Here is a 23,945-nt window from a genome sequence, read left to right as displayed (position 1 = left end):
TGTGATTTTCTGGCCATTTGTCAGAGAATATGAATGATAACTCCATACCCTCCAACATGACCCGCCCCACTAGGTACAAAATGCTCTGTTTATGGACTTCCCTCTTAATTTATTATTGCCATCACCTGTGAAGAAACAGCTTTCTTATCATTTAACTAGTTCAACACAGGTGATGGAAATCATAAATTAAGAGGGAAATCCAGAAATAGAACATTTTGTACCTAGAGGGGCGGGTCATGTTGGAGGGTCTGTAACTCACAAACTTTTCTTTCACTCATGGTTAGTGGTTGGTGAAGCCATTTATTGTCAAACAACTGTGTTTACTCTTTAAATCATAATGACAACAGAAACTACCCAAATGACCCTGATCAAAAGTTTACATACCCCAGTTCTTAATACCGTGTATTGCCTCCTTTAACATCAATAACAGCTTGAAGTCTTTTGTGGTAGTTGTGGATGAGGCTCTTTATTTTCTCAGATGGTAAAGCTGCCCATTCTTCTTGGCAAAAAGCCTCCAGTTCCTATTTTCACAAAATAAGTCTCAAGACTGCGTGGAGGGGAAAATATCCAATCTTGAGCCTGTGGCATACACCAGTTTATTTGCATCCCAGCATTAAATCCGAGATTATCATATCCCTGAAAATAGAGAAAAGGGTACAAATTTGGAGGCTTTTACCCCTAGTTTTTCCGTTTGTCCAGTAATGTGATAATTACAGTATATACAGGTTGAGTATCCCTTATCCAAAATGCTTGGGACCAGAGGAATTTTGGATATCGGATTTTTCCGTATTTTGGAATAATTGCATACCATAATGAGATATCATGGCGATGGGACCCAAGTCTAAGCACAGAATGCATTTATGTTTCATATACACCTTATACACACAGCCTGAAGGCAATTTTAGCCAATATTTTTAATAACTTTATGCATTAAACAAAGTGTGTGTACAGTCACCAAATTCATTTATGTTTCATATACACCTTATACACACAGCCTGAAGGTCATTTAATAGAATATTTTGAATAACTTTGTGTAATAAACAAAGTTTATGTACATTAACCATCAGAAAACAAAGGTTTCACTATCTCACTCTCACTCAAAAAAGTCCGTATTTCGGAATATTCCGTATTTCGGAATATTTGGATATGGGATACTCAACCTGTATTTGCTTGGTTTAAGTCCTTTCTGTTCCACACCAAGATAGGAGTGGAGGTGAAAGCCTGTGTGTTGTTCCTGATTGCATGTGCCTCTCTAATTTTTAATCACCTTCTTGACACTGTCCTCTTCCTCTTGCCTCTTCTCATAATGTGAAAACTGTGCATGTCCTGTTTAAAATACATAAGGGCAGAGCCGGCCCTAACCAATATGATGCCCTAGGCAAGATTTTGGCTGGTGCCCCCTAGCACCACCGCTGGGTCTGCCTCTGACCTTGCACCTCTTTCCCAGCACCATCACCCCTCACCCATAGCAGTCCTTGTACTCCCTATATTTTAAATAGGAACAGTTCGCACATTTGACGCACAGCCCAAAAAGGGGCATCTTCTTGCTGGGAAGGGGCATGGCCACACAATAGTAGCCCCAATCCCAATTACGCCACACAGTACTGCAACTTTATTCACATTTTATCTTGCGATAGTGTCCATAATTCATATTACATCCCACAGTAGTATCACTTTACCTTATAAACGTTACTCATCACAGTAGAGCCCCTTATTCACATTACATCACACTGAATTGCTCCTTATTCACATTACACCACACCTTATTGCTCTTTATTCACATTAGACGACACAGTAGTGCCGTTTCTATTTGCAACGCCACATAGTAGAGCACCTTATACACATAATGCCACACATTAGTAATGCATTTATACACAATTCCACACAGTAATGCCCCTTACACATATGAGACACATTAATGTCCTTATAAACATAATGCACCTTACACATTATGACAACCTTTATTAATGCCCTTTTACACATAATGTCCCTTACACATATGCTGCACATTATTAATGCCCTTATACACATAATGACACACATAGTGGCCCTTTACACATATGTTGCACGTTATTAATGCATTTTTACATGACACACATAATGCTCCTTACACATATTCTGAACACTACTGCACAACCAACCCACTCACATGCACACAGCACTCACACTTCCACTAACACTGTGACCTCTGCCTCTGCTTGGATACAGATGTGTCCTCACAAATCTTGCATCAATGCTAACGACGGGCACTTTTTTTTTAATGAAAATGCATCTTATTTGCATTGCTATGTGGCTAGGATGCACAAGCAGCTTCTGCTGATTAAACTGATATGCAGCATGCCAATATACTGTGTGAGACTGTGGCTGTATCTGCATATGAAATGCTACATACAGAATATAGGCATGCCGCATATCATTTTAATCAGCAGAAGCTGATGATGCCCCTAGGCATATCAAATGCCCTAGGCAATTGCCTAGTTTGTCTATGCCTATGGCCGGCTCTGCATAAGGGTGGGTGCGAGGGCCCAAGGACAATTCCATCTTGCACCTCTTTTTTTTTTCTTTGCATTATGTGCTCTTTGGGGCCTAGTTTTTAAAACTGCCATCCTGTCTGCCACTGCAGTGCCACTCCTAGATGGGCCACATGTTTGTGCCACACACTTGTGTCACTTAGCTTAGTCCTCCAGCTACCTCGGTGCAACCTTTTGGCCTAAAAACAATATTGTAAATAATTGTAAACAATAAACTGTAAATTAGTGGAAATTAATGTTATTGAGGTTAATAATACTATAGTAACAAAAAAAAAAACAAATTTTGTGATTTTAGCTGTTCTTATATTTAAAAAAAAATCCAGATCCAAAACCAAAACTCGAAATGGTGGTTTTGGCAAAACCAATCCAGATCCAAAATATGAACAGAGATCCATATCCAAAACCAAAAGACAAAACCTGAAAAGTGTCCAGTGCATATCTCTAGTAATTTTTCATGTTGTATCGGTGCCTATGGAAAGTCCTTCCGAGTTTGGCTCATGGTGTATTTCATCACAAATGTCTGTTCAAACCATTTTTGTTTTTGTTTTATTTGAGCAAACACTGCCGTTTTTGTGTTTAGTAAATTACCAAGATGGAAAATACAACCGTGTTTGCAAACTCAAACTTCCATGGGGGGTAATACAGAGTCGAACGCAGCAGCAAATTTGTTAGTAGTTGGGCGAAACCATGTGCACTGCAGGGGGCAGATATAACATTTGCAGAGAGAGTTAGATTTGGGTGGTTTATTTTGTTTCTGTGCAGGGTAAATACTAGAGATGAGCGCCTGAAATTTTTCGGGTTTTGTGTTTTGGTTTTGGGTTCGGTTCCGCGGCCGTGTTTTGGGTTCGAACGCGTTTTGGCAAAACCTCACCGAATTTTTTTTGTCGGATTCGGGTGTGTTTTGGATTCGGGTGTTTTTTTCAAAAAACACTAAAAAACAGCTTAAATCATAGAATTTGGGGGTCATTTTGATCCCAAAGTATTATTAACCTCAAAAACCATAATTTACACTCATTTTCAGTCTATTCTGAATACCTCACACCTCACAATATTATTTTTAGTCCTAAAATTTGCACCGAGGTCGCTGTGTGAGTAAGATAAGCGACCCTAGTGGCCGACACAAACACCGGGCCCATCTAGGAGTGGCACTGCAGTGTCACGCAGGATGTCCCTTCCAAAAAACCCTCCCCAAACAGCACATGACGCAAAGAAAAAAAGAGGCGCAATGAGGTAGCTGTGTGAGTAAGATTAGCGACCCTAGTGGCCGACACAAACACCGGGCCCATCTAGGAGTGGCACTGCAGTGTCACGCAGGATGGCCCTTCCAAAAAACCCTCCCCAAACAGCACATGACGCAAAGAAAAAAAGAGGCGCAATGAGGTAGCTGACTGTGTGAGTAAGATTAGCGACCCTAGTGGCCGACACAAACACCGGGCACATCTAGGAGTGGCACTGCAGTGTCACGCAGGATGTCCCTTCCAAAAAACCCTCCCCAAACAGCACATGACGCAAAGAAAAAAAGAGGCGCAATGAGGTAGCTGTGTGAGTAAGATTAGCGACCCTAGTGGCCGACACAAACACCGGGCCCATCTAGGAGTGGCACTGCAGTGTCACGCAGGGTGTCCCTTCCAAAAAACCCACCCCAATCAGCACATGATGCAAAGAAAAAGAAAAGAAAAAAGAGGTGCAAGATGGAATTATCCTTGGGCCCTCCCACCCACCCTTATGTTGTATAAACAAAACAGGACATGCACACTTTAACCAACCCATCATTTCAGTGACAGGGTCTGCCACACGACTGTGACTGATATGACGGGTTGGTTTGGACCCCCCCCAAAAAAGAAGCAATTAATCTCTCCTTGCACAAACTGGCTCTACAGAGGCAAGATGTCCACCTCATCTTCACCCTCCGATATATCACCGTGTACATCCCCCTCCTCACAGATTATCAATTCGTCCCCACTGGAATCCACCATCTCAGCTCCCTGTGTACTTTGTGGAGGCAATTGCTGCTGGTCAATGTCTCCGCGGAGGAATTGATTATAATTCATTTTAATGAACATCATCTTCTCCACATTTTCTGGATGTAACCTCGTACGCCGATTGCTGACAAGGTGAGCGGCGGCACTAAACACTCTTTCGGAGTACACACTTGTGGGAGGGCAACTTAGGTAGAATAAAGCCAGTTTGTGCAAGGGCCTCCAAATTGCCTCTTTTTCCTGCCAGTATAAGTACGGACTGTGTGACGTGCCTACTTGGATGCGGTCACTCATATAATCCTCCACCATTCTATCAATGTTGAGAGAATCATATGCAGTGACAGTAGACGACATGTCCGTAATCGTTGTCAGGTCCTTCAGTCCGGACCAGATGTCAGCATCAGCAGTCGCTCCAGACTGCCCTGCATCACCGCCAGCGGGTGGGCTCGGAATTCTGAGCCTTTTCCTCGCACCCCCAGTTGCGGGAGAATGTGAAGGAGGAGATGTTGACAGGTCGCGTTCCGCTTGACTTGACAATTTTGTCACCAGCAGGTCTTTCAACCCCAGCAGACCTGTGTCTGCCGGAAAGAGAGATCCAAGGTAGGCTTTAAATCTAGGATCGAGCACGGTGGCCAAAATGTAGTGCTCTGATTTCAACAGATTGACCACCCGTGAATCCTTGTTAAGCGAATTAAGGGCTGCATCCACAAGTCCCACATGCCTAGCGGAATCGCTCCGTGTTAGCTCCTCCTTCAATGCCTCCAGCTTCTTCTGCAAAAGCCTGATGAGGGGAATGACCTGACTCAGGCTGGCAGTGTCTGAACTGACTTCACGTGTGGCAAGTTCAAAGGGCATCAGAACCTTGCACAACGTTGAAATCATTCTCCACTGCACTTGAGATAGGTGCATTCCACCTACTATATCGTGCTCAATTGTATAGGCTTGAATGGCCTTTTGCTGCTCCTCCAACCTCTGAAGCATATAGAGGGTTGAATTCCACCTCGTTACCACTTCTTGCTTCAGATGATGGCAGGGCAGGTTCAGTAGTTTTTGGTGGTGCTCCAGTTTTCTGTACGTGGTGCCTGTACGCCGAAAGTGTCCCGCAATTCTTCTGGCCACCGACAGCATCTCTTGCACGGCCCTGTCGTTTTTTAAAAAATTCTGCACCACCAAATTCAAGGTATGTGCAAAACATGGGACGTGCTGGAATTGGCCCAGATTTAATGCACACACAATATTGCTGGCGTTGTCCGATGCCACAAATCCACAGGAGAGTCCAATTGGGGTAAGCCATTCCGCGATGATCTTCCTCAGTTGCCGTAAGAGGTTTTCAGCTGTGTGCGTATTCTGGAAAGCGGTGATACAAAGCGTAGCCTGCCTAGGAAAGAGTTGGCGTTTGCGAGATGCTGCTACTGGTGCCGCCGCTGCTGTTCTTGCGGCGGGAGTCCATACATCTACCCAGTGGGCTGTCACAGTCATATAGTCCTGACCCTGCCCTGCTCCACTTGTCCACATGTCCGTGGTTAAGTGGACATTGGGTACAGCTGCATTTTTTAGGACACTGGTGACTCTTTTTCTGAGGTCTGTGTACATTTTCGGTATCGCCTGCCTAGAGAAATGGAACCTAGATGGTATTTGGTACCGGGGACACAGTACCTCCAACAAGTCTCTAGTTGGCTCTGCAGTAATGATGGATACCGGAACCACGTTTCTCACCACCCAGGATGCCAAGGCCTCAGTTATCCGCTTTGCAGTAGGATGACTGCTGTGATATTTCATCTTCCTCGCAAAGGACTGTTGAACAGTCAATTGCTTACTGGAAGTAGTACAAGTGGGCTTACGACTTCCCCTCTGGGATGACCATCGACTCCCAGCGGCAACAACAGCAGCGCCAGCAGCAGTAGGCGTTACACGCAAGGATGCATCGGAGGAATCCCAGGCAGGAGAGGACTCGTCAGACTTGCCAGTGACATGGCCTGCAGGACTATTGGCATTCCTGGGGAAGGAGGAAATTGACACTGAGGGAGTTGGTGGGGTGGTTTGCGTGAGCTTGGTTACAAGAGGAAGGGATTTACTGGTCAGTGGACTGCTTCCGCTGTCACCCAAAGTTTTTGAACTTGTCACTGACTTATTATGAATGCGCTGCAGGTGACGTATAAGGGAGGATGTTCCGAGGTGGTTAACGTCCTTACCCCTACTTATTACAGCTTGACAAAGGGAACACACGGCTTGACACCTGTTGTCCGCATTTGTGGTGAAATACCTCCACACCGAAGAGCTGATTTTTTTGGTATTTTCACCTGGCATGTCAACGGCCATATTCCTCCCACGGACAACAGGTGTCTCCCCGGGTGCCTGACTTAAACAAACCACCTCACCATCAGAATCCTCCTGGTCAATTTCCTCCCCAGCGCCAGCAACACCCATATCCTCCTCATCCTGGTGTACTTCAACACTGACATCTTCAATCTGACTATCAGGAACTGGACTGCGGGTGCTCCTTCCAGCACTTGCAGGGGGCATGCAAATAGTGGAAGGCGCATGCTCTTCACGTCCAGTGTTGGGAAGGTCAGGCATCGCAAACGACACAATTGGACTCTCCTTGTGGATTTGGGATTTCAAAGAACGCACAGTTCTTTGCGGTGCTTTTGCCAGCTTGAGTCTTTTCAGTTTTCTAGCGAGAGGCTGAGTGCTTCCATCCTCATGTGAAGCTGAACCACTAGCCATGAACAGAGGCCAGGGCCTCAGCCGTTCCTTGCCACTTCGTGTGGTAAATGGCATATTGGCAAGTTTACGCTTCTCCTCCGACAATTTTATTTTAGGTTTTGGAGTCCTTTTTTTTCTGATATTTGGTGTTTTGGATTTGACATGCTCTGTACTATGACATTGGGCATCGGCCTTGGCAGACGACGTTGCTGGCATTTCATCGTCTCGGCCATGACTAGTGGCAGCAGCTTCAGCACGAGGTGGAAGTGGATCTTGATCTTTCCCTAATTTTGGAACCTCAACTTTTTTGTTCTCCATATTTTATAGGCAGAACTAAAAGGCACCTCAGGTAAACAATGGAGATGGATGGATTGGATACTAGTATACAATTATGGACGGACTGCCACGGTTAGGTGGTATAAAAAAACCACGGTTAGGTGGTATATATTATAATAATAATACAATTATGGATGGACGGACTGCCTGCCGACTGCCGACACAGAGGTAGCCACAGCCGTGAACTACCGCACTGTACACTGGTTGATAAAGAGATAGTAGTATACTCGTAACAATTAGGATGACACTATGACGGTATAAAGAATGAAAAAAAAACCACGGTTAGGTGGTAGGTATATAATAATAAATAATACAATTCTGGTCGGACGGACTGCCTGCCGTGTGCCGACACAGAGGTAGCCACAGCCGTGAACTACCGCACTGTACACTGGTTGATAAAGAGATAGTAGTATACTCGTAACAATTAGGATGACACTATGACGGTATAAAGAATGAAAAAAAAAACCACGGTTAGGTGGTAGGTATATAATAATAAATAATACAATTCTGGTCGGACGGACTGCCTGCCGTGTGCCGACACAGAGGTAGCCACAGCCGTGAACTACCGCACTGTACACTGGTTGATAAAGAGATAGTAGTATACTCGTAACAATTAGGATGACACTATGACGGTATAAAGAATGAAAAAAAAACCACGGTTAGGTGGTAGGTATATAATAATAAATAATACAATTCTGGTCGGACGGACTGCCTGCCGTGTGCCGACACAGAGGTAGCCACAGCCGTGAACTACCGCACTGTACACTGGTTGATAAAGAGATAGTAGTATACTCGTAACAATTAGGATGACACTATGACGGTATAAAGAATGGAAAAAAAAACACGGTTAGGTGGTAGGTATATAATAATAAATAATACAATTCTGGTCGGACGGACTGCCTGCCGTGTGCCGACACAGAGGTAGCCACAGCCGTGAACTACCGCACTGTACACTGGTTGATAAAGAGATAGTAGTATACTCGTAACAATTAGGATGACACTATGACGGTATAAAGAATGAAAAAAAAACCACGGTTAGGTGGTAGGTATATAATAATAAATAATACAATTCTGGTCGGACGGACTGCCTGCCGTGTGCCGACACAGAGGTAGCCACAGCCGTGAACTACCGCACTGTACACTGGTTGATAAAGAGATAGTAGTATACTCGTAACAATTAGGATGACACTATGACGGTATAAAGAATGAAAAAAAAAACCACGGTTAGGTGGTAGGTATATAATAATAAATAATACAATTCTGGTCGGACGGACTGCCTGCCGTGTGCCGACACAGAGGTAGCCACAGCCGTGAACTACCGCACTGTACACTGGTTGATAAAGAGATAGTAGTATACTCGTAACAATTAGGATGACACTATGACGGTATAAAGAATGAAAAAAAAAACCACGGTTAGGTGGTAGGTATATAATAATAAATAATACAATTCTGGTCGGACGGACTGCCTGCCGTGTGCCGACACAGAGGTAGCCACAGCCGTGAACTACCGCACTGTACACTGGTTGATAAAGAGATAGTAGTATACTCGTAACAATTAGGATGACACTATGACGGTATAAAGAATGAAAAAAAAACCACGGTTAGGTGGTAGGTATATAATAATAAATAATACAATTCTGGTCGGACGGACTGCCTGCCGTGTGCCGACACAGAGGTAGCCACAGCCGTGAACTACCGCACTGTACACTGGTTGATAAAGAGATAGTAGTATACTCGTAACAATTAGGATGACACTATGACGGTATAAAGAATGAAAAAAAAACCACGGTTAGGTGGTAGGTATATAATAATAAATAATACAATTCTGGTCGGACGGACTGCCTGCCGTGTGCCGACACAGAGGTAGCCACAGCCGTGAACTACCGCACTGTACTGTGTCTGCTGCTAATATAGACTGGTTGATATTTAAAGAGATATTAGTAGTATACAACAATACTATACTGGTGGTCAGGCACTGGTCACCACTCCTGCAGCAAAAGTGTGCACTGTTAATTAATATAATTGTACTCCTGGCTCCTGCTAACAACCTGCAGTGCTCCCCAGTCTCCCCCACAATTAATTATAAGCTTTTAATTTATACATTGATGACTGTGCAGCACACTGGGCTGAGCTGAGTGCACACAGACTGAGTCACACTGTGTGACTGACTGTGCTGTGTATCGTTTTTTTTTTCAGGCAGAGAACGGATATAGCAGAGAGAAGTGAACGGATATATTATATTAAATAAAAGTTAACTAGCAACTGCACTGGTCACTGACTGTGGTAAACTAACTCTGTCTGCGACTCTGCACAATCTCTCTCTCTCTATCTAATCTATCTCTATTCTAATGGAGAGGACGCCAGACACGTCCTCTCCCTATCAATCTCAATGCACGAGTGAAAATGGCGGCGACGCGCGGCTCCTTATATAGAATCCGAGTCTCGCGATAGAATCCGAGCCTCGCGAGAATCCGACAGCGTCATGATGACGTTCGGGCGCGCTCGGGTTAACCGAGCAAGGCGGGAAGATCCGAGTCGCTCGGACCCGTGAAAAAAAACATGAAGTTCGGGCGGGTTCGGATTCCGAGGAACCGAACCCGCTCATCTCTAGTAAATACTGGCTGCTTTATTTTTACACTGCAGTTTAGATTTCAGTTTGAATACACCCCACCCAAATCTAACTCTCTCTGCACATGTTATATCTGCCCACCCCCTGCAGTGTACAACGGTTTTGCCCAACTGCTAACAAATTTGCTGTTGCGATCAACTCTGAATTACCTCCAAGATTCTTAGTAAATGTATCCTAAGGGGGGGGAGAAAAAAGTCAGGGACCAGCAACAGAGGTATAGAGAAAAGCAAAAAGCAGCAAGTGTGTCTAAGAGTTACTTGCTGAGGAGAAACACAGAATAGCTGCAGACAAGTTGCAAGAAAGAGAAGCTGGAACTTCTGGTACCACATTGGAATACAAATTCAGTGTCCTGTCCAAATATTTGCTGTGTCTACTTTCTGTAGGGTAAGCTCATTGGGGTGGAGAGTATTTAAAAGTGATAAAGTGGTAAGAGATAAAAGGGTCTATTTACTAAGACTTGAATGGAGATAAAGTAGATGGAGATAATGTCCCAACCAATCAGATCATAACTGTCATTTTTCAAATGCAGCCTGTGATATAACAGTTAGGAGCTGATTGGCTGGTACTTTATCTCCATTCACTTTATCTCCATCCAAGGCTTAGTAAATAGACCATAAAGTACCAACCAATCAACTCCTAACTGTCATGTTACAGGCTGTGGGGGAATGTAATAGGGTGTGAGAATAAGGATGTGAGAGCTTTTGTGAGAGATCTGTGTTTTAAAGCGGTAATCATTTACATGGCAAAACAATGTTGATTTTGCCATAATGATTGGCACTTAAAATAACAGAACTCTCACAAAATCTCTCACTTCACTATACTCACACCATATTACAGTCCCCCAGGGGCGGATTGGAATGGGAAACCAGCCTGGGAAATTTTTGGAAGCAGCCCTAATGGAGGCAGGGTCTGTTGAAGGGGTGTGGCTTGTTAAGGGAGCGAGATACTCCCTTGTCAGAGGGCCTGATTCTGAGTTGGACGCAGTTGCTGCTAATGCCGCTACAATGCCCTTTCCGTGGTGTACATCCAAATATGTAAGGACTGATACACCCCCTGTAACTGTCTACAGACGCTGCAGTCATGTTTTCTGCATGTTTAGACCCCACCATTGGTCGCATCATTGAAACTTTCACCAGCACATTCTTGATGTATGTTACTGCGTCATTCCTGTATTGCAGCATTTTTTCAATAAAAACAGTTATCTGAAACTTGCGCCAGCCCTATGCTACATGCAGATTATCTGTCTGACTATGGCTTCCAATGTGAGCAATTCATCATCTCTGCGCTCAACGACTATAAGCAACATGCCTATGTCACATCATAACACACCCATATTATATGGGTCATAACACACCCATATGTTACATCTGCATCTGATTAGCCAACCCCCTGTAACTGCCCAGGTGCACCAAACACATTTCTAATAAACTTTTTTGTGCATGCGACTGAATCTGTACTATGACTGTACGAACACTCTCCGGATGCATGCTTGGTGCAACTCAAGCGCATGCACAGATTAAAAACATCGCACAAAAAAATGAACACATTAGCAACCGCAGGAAGATAAACACACAATATGGGCAGAATTCAATTGTTTTCTTGCCCACCCCCCACATAACCAGCATACAAATGGGACTTTTCATGTTGCGCCCAGTACTTGGTTCGGGTTTAGCCACCTTACACGGCTAAAGACAGGCAGTTTGGATGCAATAAGCAGGGCCGGCGCCACCACTAGGCAGCTTTAGGCAGCTGCCTATGGGCGCCGACCACTGGAGGGCGGTGCCGCACGCTGCAGATGAGTGCCTCCTATATTACTCAGCTCCTCCTCTTCCTTAAGAGATGTAGAGCAGGGATGCCGTGGCCGCCCACCTGTTATCAGCCGGCACAGCAGCAGCACTAACATTGTAAGTGTATATAACCTGTCAGCCGCCTCTCCTTATGTGCACTGTCTGCTCCTCTCTCTGCAGTCCTCGCCCCCCTCCCCCCCCTTCCCCCCTCCGTGACAACACCTGTGATTGCAGTGAGGATATGCATGCTACGATCATGAATGGGTAATTAAAGCTGTAGCGGAGTGGGGAGGGCGAAAAGTCCGTACTTGATCCTCTCTCTGTGCAGTCCAGTACTAAGCAAGTTAAGATCTCATTGTACAGACCCCCTCCCCTGTGATGTACGGAGATCAGCGGGCAGCCTCTCTGCATGATTTATTAGGTTGTGCTGAGAACGGAGCTCGGAGGTGGTGGGGAAGGGCTGCAGTGACCATAAAGTTATTACTGTGTGCAGCCAGCTCCCAGCATGGGACTGGGCTAAGCACAAGGAGGCATAAGCCAGATCAAACCAGGGGTGAGGGGTGCTGAACATTCAGCTCATGAACCCCGAATAGGCTGAGCAGCAGTTTGCTGAGGGACATGTAATAGCAGCCAGCAGCAACAGCAGGTGTGATCCTGCCCCTCTCTCTCCCTGGCCACATTATACCCACTGTAATCTGCACATCAAGCAGTATGTACTCCCTGCCCTGCTTCACGCAGGTAAGTGGCTGCAAATATGGGCACTTAGCCATGGTAGGCACGTGGTTATTGGCACCATCCTTCAACTACTTTGAGCAGGGTCTGGTGTTGTTGATCCTGGGCATTGAGCATGGGGAACTTCCTGTATGTGTCTGTACATGAGGGGGGGGGGGGTCTAACACTAAAATGCAATAAAAATTTTGCAAACTGCAGTCTCTGAGGTTTGACTGTATTTCCCAAATGCTCAAAACTCTGGAAAGGTGACTGATAGGCACAGCCAAGGATGTGGTGCTGATATGACAGAGAAACCCCTCCTGTCTTAAGTGCCCTGGGCCTCCCAAAGGCCTAATCCAGGCCTAGCGGTTCTTGCACACCTTGGGTACACCTGCAGCATTACAGTAGTAACCTGTCCTGATGTTTACACTAAGAGTCAGCACACTGTGCGGGATGGGGATGTATCTTGGAGTCCGGCGTTCAGCATCCTGGCGGTCGGAATGCCTGCTTCGGAATCCTGACACCTGTCAGAATGCCGACAGCGGCATCCCAACACCCGGGATCCCGAACGAAAGTTAGATTATGGTTAGGCTGCAGGGGGTGGGTGGCTTAGAGTGTGGGGAGGGATAGGGTTAGGCTGCTGGAGGTTAGGTTTAGGCTGCAGGGAGCGAGGGTTAGAGGGAAGATTAGGGTTCTCTTACTGAAGCTCCCCTGTTGAGTTTTAGCCAGTCCGAATGCTGGAATTGGTGTTCTGACCGCCATCATCCTGACTACCACTATACGATACCCAGCCTGCGGGATGTACTAACGGGAAAATGTAGTAAAATCCCAGTCTTGGGGGTTTTACCACATTTTCTGTATGTCCTAAGACCCGGACGCCGGGGTTCCGAAGGGGGGGGGGGGAGAGTAGAGACAGTATTATGCAGCCTTGCCTAGGGTGCCTAGAAACCTTGCACCGGCCCTGGCAATAAGCAACATAAAAACAATTAAATATTGCACCCAGATCTCCCTTCACAGGGCGCAAGAAAACAACTGAATACTGGCCTTTGTCCGTCACAGGAAAGCAAACACAATGGACGCTAACAGGGAAAAAAAGACGAACCTCAATGGCCCCTGTAGTAACATACGAACACACTGGCTGCAAACAGGAAAAAATAAAACACATTTGCCTCCAACAGAAAGATTAAAAGACATCTGCCCCCAACAGAAAAAAATAAAACACGTTAATACATTTACCCCCAACATCCATTACTGCATACACACCCAGCACCCATTACTGCATTCACATCCAGCACCAATCACTACATACACACCCAGCGCCCATCACTGGATATATACCCTGCACCCATCACTACATACACACCCAGCACCCATCACTACATACACACCCAGCGCCCATCAATGCAAACATACCCAGCACCCATTACTCCACACACATCCAGCACCCATCACTGCAAACACACCCAGCACCAATCACTGCATACATGCCCAGCACCCATCACTGCATAGACACCCAGCACACATTACTGCATACACATCCAGCACTACTTATATGCCCAGCACCCAGCACTGCATACACACCCAGAACCCATTACTCTAAACTAGAGATGTGCACCAGAAATTTTTCGAGTTTTGTGTTTTGGTTTTGGATTCGGTTCCGCGGCCGTGTTTTGGATTCGGACGCGTTTTGGCTAGAGATGAGCGGGTTCGGTTTCTCTGAATCCGAACCCGCCCGAACTTCATGTTTTTTTACACGGGTCCGAGCGACTCGGATCTTCCCGCCTTGCTCGGTTAACCCGAGCGCGCCCGAACGTCTTCATCACGCTGTCGGATTCTCGCGAAGCTCGGATTCTATCGCGAGACTGGGATTCTATATAAGGAGCCGCGCGTCGCGGCCATTTTCACACGTGCATTGAGATTGATAGGGAGAGGACGTGGCTGGCATCCTCTCCGTTTAGAAATTAAAATAGATAGGAGAGTGAGAGTGAGACACTTCATTTACTTACTGGAGCTTAGGAGGAGTTATACTAGTGACTGATGACCAGTGACCTGACCACCAGTGCAGTTTTATAATTTATTATTATTTAATAATCCGTTCTGTTCTTGTTCTCTGCCTGAAAAAAACGATACACAGTGACTCAGTCACACTCACATACCATATCTGTGCTCAGCCCAGTGTGCTGCATCATCTATGTATAATATCTGACTGTGCTCACACAGCTTAATTGTGGGGGAGACTGGGGAGCAGTTATAGGTTATAGCAGGAGCCAGGAGTACATATACATATTAAACAGTGCACACTTTTGCTGCCAGAGTGCCACTGCCAGTGTGACTGACCACTGACCACTGTGACCAGTGACCTGACCACACTGACCACCAGTATAGTATATTGTGATTGAATGTCTGCCTGAAAAAGTACACTCGTCGTGTGACTTGTGTGGTGTTTTTTTATTCTATAAAAATTAAAAAACTCATTCTGCTGACAGACAGTGTCCAGCAGGTCCGTCATTATATAATATATACCTGTCCGGCTGCAGTAGTGATATATATATATATTTTTTATATCATTATATATCATCCAGTCTATACTAGCAGCAAACACAGTACGGTAGTTCACGGCTGTAGCTACCTCTGTGTCGGCACTCGGCAGTCCATCCATAATTGTATACCACCTACCCGTGGTTTTTTTTTTCTTTCTTCTTTATACATACTACATCTCATTATCATCCAGTCTATATTAGCAGCAGACACAGTACAGTACGGTAGTCCACGGCTGTAGCTACCTCTGTGTCGGCACTCGGCAGTCCATCCATAATTGTATACCACCTACCCGTGGTTTTTTTTTTCTTTCTTCTTTATACATACTACATCTCATTATCATCCAGTCTATATTAGCAGCAGACACAGTACAGTACGGTAGTCCACGGCTGTAGCTACCTCTGTGTCGGCACTCGGCAGTCCATCCATAATTGTATACCACCTACCCATGGTTTTTATTTTTCTTTCTTCTTTATACATACTACATCTCATTATCATCCAGTCTATATTAGCAGCAGACACAGTACAGTACGGTAGTCCACGGCTGTAGCTACCTCTGTGTCGGCACTCGGCAGTCCATCCATAATTGTATACCACCTACCCGTGGTTTTTATTAGCAGCAGACACAGTACGGTAGTTCACGGCTGTAGCTACCTCTGTGTCGGCACTCGGCAGTCCATCCATAATTGTATACCACCTACCCGTGGTTTTTTTTCTTTTCTTTCTTCTTTATACATACTACATCTCATTATCATCCAGTCTATATTAGCAGCAGACACAGTACAGTACTGTAGTCCACGGCTGTAGCTACCTCTGTGTCGGCACTCGGCAGTCCATCCATAATTGTATTCCACCTACCCGTGGGTTTTTTTTTCTTTCTTCTTTATACATACTACATCTCATTATCATCCAGTCTATATTAGCAGCAGACACAGTACAGTACGGTAGTCCACGGCTGTAGCTACCTCTGTGTCGGCACTCGGCAGTCCATCCATAATTGTATACCACCTACCCGTGGTTTTTTTTTTTCTTTCTTCTTTATACATACTACATCTCATTATCAACCAGTCTATATTAGCAGCAGACACAGTACGGTAGTTCACGGCTGTAGCTACCTCTGTGTCGGCACTCGGCAGTCCATCCATAATTGTATACCACCTACCCGTGGTTTTTATTTTTCTTTCTTCTTTATACATACTACATCTCATTATCATCCAGTCTATATTAGCAGCAGACACAGTACAGTACGGTAGTCCATGGCTGTAGCTACCTCTGTGTCGGCACTCGGCAGTCCATCCATAATTGTATACCACCTACCCGTGGTTTTTTTTTTTCTTTCTTCTTTATACATACTACATCTCATTATCAACCAGTCTATATTAGCAGCAGACACAGTACGGTAGTTCACGGCTGTAGCTACCTCTGTGTCGGCAGTCCATCCATAATTGTATACCACCTACCCGTGGTTTTTTTTTTTCTTTCTTCTTTATACATACTACATCTCATTATCATCCAGTCTATATTAGCAGCAGACACAGTACAGTACGGTAGTCCACGGCTGTAGCTACCTCTGTGTCGGCACTCGGCAGTCCATCCATAATTGTATACCACCTACCCGTGTTTTTTTTTTTCTTTCTTCTTTATACATACTACATCTCATTATCAACCAGTCTATATTAGCAGCAGACACAGTACAGTACGGTAGTCCACGGCTGTAGCTACCTCTGTGTCGGCACTCGGCAGTCCATCCATAATTGTATACCACCTACCCGTGGTTTTTTTTTTCTTTCTTCTTTATACATACTACATCTCATTATCAACCAGTCTATATTAGCAGCAGACACAGTACAGTACGGTAGTCCACGGCTGTGGCTACCTCTGTGTCGGCACTCGGCAGTCTATCCATAATTGTATACTAATATCCATCCATCTCCATTGTTTACCTGAGGTGCCTTTTAGTTGTGCCTATTAAAATATGGAGAACAAAAATGTTGAGGTTCCAAAATTAGGGAAAGATCAAGATCCACTTCCACCTCGTGCTGAAGCTGCTGCCACTAGTCATGGCCGAGACGATGAAATGCCAGCAACGTCGTCTGCCAAGGCCGATGCCCAATGTCATAGTACAGAGCATGTCAAATCCAAAACACCAAATATCAGTAAAAAAAGGACTCCAAAACCTAAAATAAAATTGTCGGAGGAGAAGCGTAAACTTGCCAATATGCCATTTACCACACGGAGTGGCAAGGAACGGCTGAGGCCCTGGCCTATGTTCATGGCTAGTGGTTCAGCTTCACATGAGGATGGAAGCACTCAGCCTCTCGCTAGAAAACTGAAAAGACTCAAGCTGGCAAAAGCACCGCAAAGAACTGTGCGTTCTTCGAAATCCCAAATCCACAAGGAGAGTCCAATTGTGTCGGTTGCGATGCCTGACCTTCCCAACACTGGACGTGAAGAGCATGCGCCTTCCACCATTTGCACGCCCCCTGCAAGTGCTGGAAGGAGCACCCGCAGTCCAGTTCCTGATAGTCAGATTGAAGATGTCAGTGTTGAAGTACACCAGGATGAGGAGGATATGGGTGTTGCTGGCGCTGGGGAGGAAATTGACCAGGAGGATTCTGATGGTGAGGTGGTTTGTTTAAGTCAGGCACCTGGGGAGACACCTGTTGTCCGTGGGAGGAATATGGCCACTGACATGCCTGGTGAAAATACCAAAAAAATCAGCTCTTCGGTGTGGAAGTATTTCAACAGAAATGCGGACAACAGGTGTCAAGCCGTGTGTTGCCTTTGTCAAGCTGTAATAAGTAGGGGTAAGGACGTTAACCACCTCGGAACATCCTCCCTTATACGTCACCTGCAGCGCATTCATAATAAGTCAGTGACAAGTTCAAAAACTTTGGGCGACAGCGGAAGCAGTCCACTGACCAGTAAATCCCTTCCTCTTGTAACCAAGCTCACGCAAACCACCCCACCAACTCCCTCAGTGTCAATTTCCTCCTTCCCCAGGAATGCCAATAGTCCTGCAGGCCATGTCACTGGCAATTCTGACGAGTCCTCTCCTGCCTGGGATTCCTCCGATGCATCCTTGCGTGTAACGCCTACTGCTGCTGGCGCTGCTGTTGTTGCTGCTGGGAGTCGATGGTCATCCCAGAGGGGAAGTCGTAAGCCCACTTGTACTACTTCCAGTAAGCAATTGACTGTTCAACAGTCCTTTGCGAGGAAGATGAAATATCACAGCAGTCATCCTGCTGCAAAGCGGATAACTGAGGCATTGACAACTATGTTGGTGTTAGACGTGCGTCCGGTATCCGCCGTTAGTTCACAGGGAACTAGACAATTTATTGAGGCAGTGTGCCCCCGTTACCAAATACCATCTAGGTTCCACTTCTCTAGGCAGGCGATACCGAGAATGTACACGGACGTCAGAAAAAGACTCACCAGTGTCCTAAAAAATGCAGTTGTACCCAATGTCCACTTAACCACGGACATGTGGACAAGTGGAGCAGGGCAGGGTCAGGACTATATGACTGTGACAGCCCACTGGGTAGATGTATGGACTCCCGCCGCAAGAACAGCAGCGGTGGCACCAGTAGCAGCATCTCGCAAACGCCAACTCTTTCCTAGGCAGGCTACGCTTTGTATCACCGGTTTACAGAATACGCACACAGCTGAAAACCTCTTACGGCAACTGAGGAAGATCATCGCGGAATGGCTTACCCCAATTGGACTCTCCTGTGGATTTGTGGCATCGGACAACGCCAGCAATATTGTGTGTGCATTAAATATGGGCAAATTCCAGCACGTCCCATGTTTTGCACATACCTTGAATTTGGTGGTGCAGAATTTTTAAAAAAACGACAGGGGCGTGCAAGAGATGCTGTCGGTGGCCAGAAGAATTGCGGGACACTTTCGGCGTACAGGCACCACGTACAGAAGACTGGAGCACCACCAAAAACTACTGAACCTGCCCTGCCATCATCTGAAGCAAGAAGTGGTAACGAGGTGGAATTCAACCCTCTATATGCTTCAGAGGTTGGAGGAGCAGCAAAAGGCCATTCAAGCCTATACAATTGAGCACGATATAGGAGGTGGAATGCACCTGTCTCAAGCGCAGTGGAGAATGATTTCAACGTTGTGCAAGGTTCTGATGCCCTTTGAACTTGCCACACGTGAAGTCAGTTCAGACACTGCCAGCCTGAGTCAGGTCATTCCCCTCATCAGGCTTTTGCAGAAGAAGCTGGAGACATTGAAGGAGGAGCTAACACGGAGCGATTCCGCTAGGCATGTGGGACTTGTGGATGGAGCCCTTAATTCGCTTAACAAGGATTCACGGGTGGTAAATCTGTTGAAATCAGAGCACTACATTTTGGCCACCGTGCTCGATCCTAGATTTAAAGCCTACCTTGGATCTCTCTTTCCGGCAGACACAAGTCTGCTGGGGTTGAAAGACCTGCTGGTGAGAAAATTGTCAAGTCAAGCGGAACGCGACCTGTCAACATCTCCTCCTTCACATTCTCCCGCAACTGGGGGTGCGAGGAAAAGGCTCAGAATTCCGAGCCCACCCGCTGGCGGTGATGCAGGGCAGTCTGGAGCGACTGCTGATGCTGACATCTGGTCCGGACTGAAGGACCTGACAACGATTACGGACATGTCGTCTACTGTCACTGCATATGATTCTCTCAACATTGAAAGAATGGTGGAGGATTATATGAGTGACCGCATCCAAGTAGGCACGTCACACAGTCCGTACTTATACTGGCAGGAAAAAGAGGCAATTTGGAGGCCCTTGCACAAACTGGCTTTATTCTACCTAAGTTGCCCTCCCACAAGTGTGTACTCCGAAAGAGTGTTTAGTGCCGCCGCTCACCTTGTCAGCAATCGGCGTACGAGGTTACATCCAGAAAATGTGGAGAAGATGATGTTCATTAAAATGAATTATAATCAATTCCTCCGCGGAGACATTGACCAGCAGCAATTGCCTCCACAAAGTACACAGGGAGCTGAGATGGTGGATTCCAGTGGGGACGAATTGATAATCTGTGAGGAGGGGGATGTACACGGTGATATATCGGAGGATGATGATGAGGTGGACATCTTGCCTCTGTAGAGCCAGTTTGTGCAAGGAGAGATTAATTGCTTCTTTTTTGGTGGGGGTCCAAACCAACCCGTCATATCAGTCACAGTCGTGTGGCAGACCCTGTCACTGAAATGATGGGTTGGTTAAAGTGTGCATATCCTGTTTATACAACATAAGGGTGGGTGGGAGGGCCCAAGGACAATTCCATCTTGCACCTCTTTTTTCTTTAATTTTTCTTTGCGTCATGTGCTGTTTGGGGAGGGTTTTTTGGAAGGGCCATCCTGCGTGACACTGCAGTGCCACTCCTAGATGGGCCCGGTGTTTGTGTCGGCCACTAGGGTCGCTTATCTTACTCACACAGCTACCTCATTGCGCCTCTTTTTTTCTTTGCGTCATGTGCTGTTTGGGGAGGGTTTTTTGGAAGGGACATCCTGCGTGACACTGCAGTGCCACTCCTAGATGGGCCCGGTGTTTGTGTCGGCCACTAGGGTCGCTTATCTTACTCACACAGCTACCTCATTGCGCCTCTTTTTTTCTTTGCGTCATGTGCTGTTTGGGGAGGGTTTTTTGGAAGGGACATCCTGCGTGACACTGCAGTGCCACTCCTAGATGGGCCCGGTGTTTGTGTCGGCCACTAGGGTCGCTTATCTTACTCATACAGCTACCTCATTGCGCCTCTTTTTTTCTTTGCGTCATGTGCTGTTTGGGGATGGTTTTTTGGAAGGGACATCCTGCGTGACACTGCAGTGCCACTCCTAGATGGGCCCGGTGTTTGTGTCGGCCACTAGGGTCGCTTATCTTACTCACACAGCTACCTCATTGCGCCTCTTTTTTTCTTTGCGTCATGTGCTGTTTGGGGAGGGTTTTTTGGAAGGGACATCCTGCGTGACACTGCAGTGCCACTCCTAGATGGGCCCGGTGTTTGTGTCGGCCACTAGGGTCGCTTATCTTACTCACACAGCTGCCTCATTGCGCCTCTTTTTTTCTTTGCGTCATGTGCTGTTTGGGGAGGGTTTTTTGGAAGGGACATCCTGCGTGACACTGCAGTGCCACTCCTAGATAGGCCCGGTGTTTGTGTCAGCCACTAGGGTCGCTTATCTTACTCACACAGCTACCTCATTGCGCCTCTTTTTTTCTTTGCGTCATGTGCTGTTTGGGGAGGGTTTTTTGGAAGGGACATCCTGCGTGACACTGCAGTGCCACTCCTAGATGGGCCAGGTGTTTGTGTCGGCCACTAGGGTCGCTTAGCTTAGTCATCCAGCGACCTCGGTGCAAATTTTAGGACTAAAAGTAATATTGTGAGGTGTGAGGTATTCAGAATAGACTGAAAATGAGTGGAAATGATGGTTTTTGAGGTTAATAATACTTTGGGATCAAAATGACCCCCAAATTCTATGATTTAAGCTGTTTTTTAGGTTTTTTGGAAAAAAACACCCGAATCCAAAACACACCCGAATCCGACAAAAAAAATTTGGTTAGGTTTTGCCAAAACGCGGTCGAACCCAAAACACGGCCGCGGAACCGAACCCAAAACCAAAACACAAAACCCGAAAAATTTCCGGCGCTCATCTCTAGTTTTGGCAAAACCTCCCTGACATTTTTTTGTTGGATTCGGGTGGTTTTTTTTTTCAAAAACCCCTCAAAAACAGCTTAAATCATAGAATTTTGGGGTAATTTTGATCCTATAGTATTATTAACATCAATAACCATAATTTCCACTCGTTTCCAGTCTATTATGAACACCTCACAATATTAATTTTAGTCCTAAAATTTTCACCGAGGTTGCTGGATGTCTAAGCTAAGCGACCCAAGTGGGCGGCACAAACACCTGGCCCATCTAGGAGTGGCACTGCAGTGTCAGACAGGATGGCACTTCAAAAAATAGTCCCCAAACAGCACATGATGCAAAGATAAATAAATATAAAAAAGAGGTGCAAGATGGAATTGTCCTTGGGCCCTCCCACCCACCCTTATGTTGTATAAACAGGACATGCACACTTTAACAAACTTATCAATTCACCGACAGGGTCTGCCAATCGACTGTGGTTGAAATGACTGGTTGGTTTGGGCCCCCACCAGAAAAAGAAGCAATCAATCTCTCCTTGCACAAACTGGCTCTACAGAGGCAAGATGTCGACCTCATCATCATGCTCCGATTCCTCACCCCTTTAACTGTGTACATCCCCCTCCTCACAGAGTATTAATTCGTCCCCACTGAAATCCACCATCTCAGGTCCCTGTGTACTTTCTGGAGGCAATTGCTGGTGAATATCTCCACGGAGGAATTGATTATAATTCATTTTGATGAACATCATCTTCTCCACATATTGTGGAAGTAACCTTGTACGCCGATCGCTGACAAGGTGAGCGGCTGCACTAAACACTCTTTCGGAGTACACACTGGAGGGGGGGCAACTTAGGTAAAATAAAGCCAGTTTGTGCAAGGGCCTCCAAATTGCCTCTTTTTCCTGCCAGTATACGTACGGACTGTCTGACGTGCCTAATTGGACGCTGTCACTCATATAATTCTCCACCATTCTTTCAATGTTGAGAGAATCATATGCGGTGACAGTAGACTACATGTCAGTAAACGTGGCAGCTCCTTCAGTCCGGACCAGATGTCAGTTTTTGCTCTTCACTGCCCTGCATCACCGCCAGTTTTGGAAATCTGATCCTTTTCCTGGCAGCTCCAGTGGCGGGAGAAAATGAAGGAGGAGCTGTTGGCGGGTCACGTTCCACTTGACTTGACAAGTGTCTCACCAGCAGGTTTTTGAACATGTGCAGACTTGTGTCTGCCGGAAAGAGAGATACAATGTACAGTAGGCTTTAAACCTAGGATTGAGCGCGTTTGCAAAAATGTAGTGCTCTGATTTCAATAGATTGACCACCCGTGAATCCTGGTTAAGCGAATGAAGGGCTCACTCCACAAGTCCCACATGCCTAGCGGAATTGCTCCGTGTTAGCTCCTCCTTCAATCTCTCCAGCTGCTTCTGCAAAAGCCTGATGAGGGGAATGACCTGACTCAGGCTGGCAGAGTCTGAACCGACTTCACGTGTGGCAAGTTCAAAGGGTTGCAGAACCTTGCACAACGTTTAAATTATTCTCCACTGCGCTTGAGTCAGGTGCATTCCCCCTCCTTTGCCTATATTGTATGCAGATGTATAGGCTGGAATGGCCTTTTGCTGCTCCTCCATCCTCTGAAGCATATAGAGGGTTGAATTCCACCTCGTTACCACCTCTTGCTTCAGATGATGGCGGGGCAGGTTCAGGAGTGTTTGCTGGTTCTCCAGTCTTCGGCACGAGGTGGCTGAATGACAAAAGTGGCCCGCAATTCTTCGGGCCACCGACAGCATCTCTTGCACGCCACTGTCGTTTTTAAAAAAATTCGGCACCACCAAATTCAATGTATGTGCAAAACATGGGACGTGCTGGAATTTGCCCACATGTAATACACGCACAATATTGGTGGCATTGTCCGATGGCACAAATCCCCAGGAGAGTCCAATTGGGGTAAGCCATTCTGCGATGATGTTCCTCAGTATTCGTAAGAGGTTGTCAGCTGTGTGCCTCTTATGGAAAGCGGTGATACAAAGCGTAGCCTGCCTAGAAACGAGTTTGCGTTTGCGAGATGCTGCTACTGGTGCCGCCGCTGCT

General features: G+C 46.1%; 1 long non-coding RNA gene across 1 annotated transcript in view; it reads left to right on the top strand.

The window, feature by feature from the left end:
- Positions 1-12,010: 12,010 nt before the first annotated feature.
- The window catches only part of LOC134943545 (uncharacterized), a 112,225-nt gene continuing 100,290 nt past the window's right edge, over positions 12,011-23,945 (top strand). The window contains exon 1 of the long non-coding RNA XR_010181601.1: positions 12,011-12,085. This is a non-coding gene — a long non-coding RNA (uncharacterized LOC134943545). The remainder of the gene's footprint in view (positions 12,086-23,945) is intronic.

The sequence above is a fragment of the Pseudophryne corroboree genome, chromosome 7 (genome assembly GCF_028390025.1).
Source record: "Pseudophryne corroboree isolate aPseCor3 chromosome 7, aPseCor3.hap2, whole genome shotgun sequence".
In the NCBI taxonomy this organism is placed as follows: Eukaryota; Metazoa; Chordata; class Amphibia; order Anura; family Myobatrachidae; genus Pseudophryne; species Pseudophryne corroboree.
Note: the sequence above shows the minus strand (reverse complement) of the source record. Positions and strands in the feature narration are given on the sequence as shown.